Source organism: Echinops telfairi, unplaced genomic scaffold, assembly GCF_000313985.2.
Source record: "Echinops telfairi isolate 266 unplaced genomic scaffold, ASM31398v2 ScPeMD7_7469;HRSCAF=8507_1, whole genome shotgun sequence".
Taxonomy (NCBI): Eukaryota; Metazoa; Chordata; class Mammalia; order Afrosoricida; family Tenrecidae; genus Echinops; species Echinops telfairi.
This window is the reverse complement of record NW_022111373.1, coordinates 57490513-57494738: the sequence shown is the minus strand read 5'-3', so window position 1 is coordinate 57494738 and position 4226 is coordinate 57490513.

Genomic DNA, 4226 nt, shown 5'->3' with positions numbered 1-4226 from the left:
CCCTCCCCTTGGGTGGGTTCGTGCCCTACAGCATTACCTTCCATAAGAAGCAGCCTATACTCCCAAGGAAACTTGCCCCAATTGCATCAGGGATGTGACTTAATGAAGGGGGGTTGCACTCCACCCCAATCTTCCCACAACTGCTTGGTTATTCAGAGCAGATCCCATCAGAGAGTTGATTATACTATGTTATCATGGGACATCACTGCCAAACTACTGAGAATCTTGGTACAGCCATGTGACCACAAAACCTCACTTATCGCAGGGGACTTTAAAAAGATTATGGGGAAACTCATTATCCTTTAATCCCAATGTTCCGTGAACTTTTTGAAGATGAATCACATATTGAATGCATTTGTACTTTTCAAAGTTATTAAGAAATCAAGACATCTAATATGATACTTGCAAAATGACATGGCTGCTCCACAAGAGCATTAAATAAGAGCAATATCATAATTTTTGTAATATATATCTGATACATTTTGTCAGTTTCATTTCAGGCCTGTTGTCTCCCAGTGAAAAGCACTAATCATTTAGTACACTTGTACACTAGTGCACTTGTTTGGAAACTTAGGTATAATTGATAATCCCTCGACTCTCATTCACATATACACAATCTTTTTCACCTAAATATTAATAGATATAAGCAAAATTTTACAATCCAATTTCCAAAATTCTAGATTATAGGAATGGAGGAATTGGAAAACGTCTCAGACTCAGGCTTTTGCCTTTTGAGCACATTTCTTAGGTGATTCTAGAATTAATCCAGATGGTGACAGTGACAAATGTAGTTCTTTTATCCGAGAGAACATGTCTGTGTCGCACAAACTGGGTTGCAGAGGTTGGATGGCAAATGAAGTAGGTGGCCTGGTTATATGAATTATGACAGTAGGCCAGGATGGCCTTTGGTCATTCAGTTGGCCGGCTAGACCTGCTAAACTCTGGGTCTATTACAGCGCCCATCCTATTTATTTTAACATTAATATAAGTGATCCAGATCAAAGACTGGACTACATCTAGATCACAGATTCTAAATTCCTGAAAAGCATACCATTTTAAAAATTTTTTATCTTTCGATGATTCTGCATTATGGTATTGATAGGAATACTACTGTTTGTGTAATCGTTAACTATCTTAATTTTTTCCCCTTAGGATAAGACTGATTTTCTGAATGATATTTAAGAATCCCCAAATGAAAGGTCAAAAAAGGCTTCCGAAGGACAAACTTGTTCTGTTCTTAAGGCTGCTACTGGAAGCACAAACAATGAAATAATCATGAACACACAAGATTTGTTCTGAGATACACGTTCTGATTTCTCATCCTAGGATAAAGATTAAACAATTCAAATCCAGAAACGTTTCTCTGTAAGTAGACTCTGTCCCATTTAGAAAGATTCTTTACTTAGCTGTGCTGAACTGCTCCTGCTCACTATAAAATAAGAGATGAGAACATTTTGCAGAATGAGTGTTCTATCCTTAATGAAAAATAACTTGATCAGCATTTTTGAGAAAATCAGTATTATCCCAAGAAAAAAAATAAAACCAAAAGACATTTGTCCAAGAGAAAAATTTGTTAAGTTCCCTTACATTCATAATCAAGATAGTTCATGTGCACTATCCTCTCTGCTCAGTATGACTTTATTTTTTTTCCCATAACTTACCTTGATAAATTATAAAATGTCTCATTCCAATCCTTTTCCTCTGGGGCCTTCCCACTGCCCCTTTCACATTCACTCTCCCGGCTGGTTAGTTTGATTTGTTGTTTCAGGTAGAAAACAAAGTCTGTACCATTCATTCAAATGGCATGAACAACAAAGGCTTACTCTCTGGGAACATTGTCTTAGTTTTGAGGACCTTTAGCAATGATAAGATAAAATAAGATAAAATTTACCTTGTGACAAATTGGTTTTCTCTTTCAACCTATAGTGCGCTGTATGTAGTCTGTTCTATAATAAAGTAGAAGCCATTGGTGAAATTGGTTATATTATACAAAAATTAAAGGTGAAAAATTTTAAATAGCTTGAATTTTAAAATTATTGAATGAATTAGGAACTTAGGATAAGGATTACAGACATATGAAATGTAGAATCCACAAGTCACAGCTAAGGGTAAAGTTTTAGCAGATAATTAAACCTCTAATCCTCCCCCCAAAAGTAACTGTTAATGGTTATCTGAATCTCTCCCTGTTGTCAGACTGTGGGGAAAAAAACAAAACAAAACGTGACCAGTAGCAGGTAGAACTTTGTTAATTCTGGCTACTAGATTTCTATTGTTATCCTAAATCCCATTTTTCTAACCCAAGAGGTCAAAAGAATTACCTGCTGCTGTTCAGCCGGATCCTACGTGGTAAAAGCCAAAGGCGAGGTTTTCCCGAAGCCTTCGTGCTAAAACAAATAAGCTTTATATTTCAATAGTGGCAATATTTTGTTATCCTGTTTCCTCTTGAGTAGATTAAAATGGGATGTCTGCCAAGGAAGCAGAGTACCACAGAGGAGGAGACAAATCAAATAAAACCTTTCAAAATAAACCTCAAGGCTGGGAGTGTCACTCGTGGCTCTGGGCGTCTCTTGGTGGGTGTGTGGTCTTTTCCTCCATGACATTTCCCTGTCTGTGTCAAAGAGCCCAGCACTGGCCATTGCCCTGGGCAATGTCTCTGATTCTGTTGTATTTGTTTTATATAATGAAGGCTTTCAAATTTCATTTTTTGGAACTCTTTTTTCTAATTTGAGTGGTGCTAACCATTGGGTACCACATGTAGTAGTGGTGGAGCTGGTAGAATTCTGATGAGTGGTGAGATACCTTGTAAATGAAAATTATAGTAAGCGAACAAAGAATAATTTCACTCTGGAACTGTAGCTTTGAGCTGTGTTGTAATATCTTGAGGTGGCTTACAGTTAATCATATCCATGTCTCCCAAATCTGACCAGGGCATTTTAAAAGCTTAAGGGGAGGCTTACTGGGGCAAGGGTAGACCATTCCATTCAGGAATGTAGCTCCTGAACAAGTTTATCTTGCATTTATCAAAACGTCAGATCTTCCTGGAATTTAGGTTGCCGGTCTCTGGGTAGTTTTCAGTGGGTCTCAATCAGATAAGTAGTCTAGACCTCCTTGAAGGGACACAATGCCAAAGCGAATCTCCCAAACAGCCTGCTCGTGGCTGGCAGCAACAGACCTTTGTGTTGTTGTTGGCATGGGGTGCAGCATCCCCAGAGCTGCTGAGAGGGACATCACTTGCTAAAGCCCTATTGTCTTTACGAGTTTGTCAAGAATGGGCCAAGTGACTGGATGCTAGAAAATTCTCCTGTTATCCTAAATATCAGCTTGGCTTTTTGACTGACTCGTGAAATAAAAATGATTGATATTCTTGTGGATAGGATTTAATCAGTGCATTAATTTTGCTCTTGTTCATCTCATCTGCCCAATGTTGTCAAACATAACAACAATTATGAGGCAGGCATAGGAGAGGGCAGGAGTTTGCTCCCTTGTACATAGGGTTGCCATCTCAGTCGACTAACAACAACTCCAAATCCTAGCCTGGAAAATGATTTCAAATAATAGTTTAACACTGGTGGAACACTACACACCATTACAAAAATTTAGAAAAGCTCAGATGATTTATCAAACTATAACATATGTCATATACAATGAATACATGCAAATATTACTAATGAAAGGAAAACATGTTTGTATATTCTGTGGTGTAGTGGTTACACGTTGGGCTGCTTGGCAATCACCAGCCCCTCGGCGGGAGAAAGCCGGGGTTTTTACTCCAGTAAAGAGTTACAGTCACCATACAACCCAGCAATCCCCCTCCTGGGCATGTACCCAGAAGACGCAAGAAACAAGCCACGGCCAGAGATCTGTGCTCCAATGTTCACCGCGGCACAGTTCACAATTGCAAGGAGTTGGAAACAACCCAAATTTCCATCAACAGACGAATGGATCAAGAAACTATGGTATATACATACAATGGAGTACTACGCTTCGCTAAAAAGCAGTGATGAATGTATGAAGCACATCGCCGCATGGGAAGAACTGGAGGAAATTACGCTAAGCCAAGTAAGCCAAGCACAAAAGGACAAGTAGAACATGAGTCCACTGAGGTAAGCTTAAAAAACAAAACAACAACAAAAACAGCATAGGGGAAAAGCTACCATATACATACATCCTTGGGGTGAGGTCCAGCAACTATTGCAGGGGCCAAACCCAATCCAGGGATAACTAAA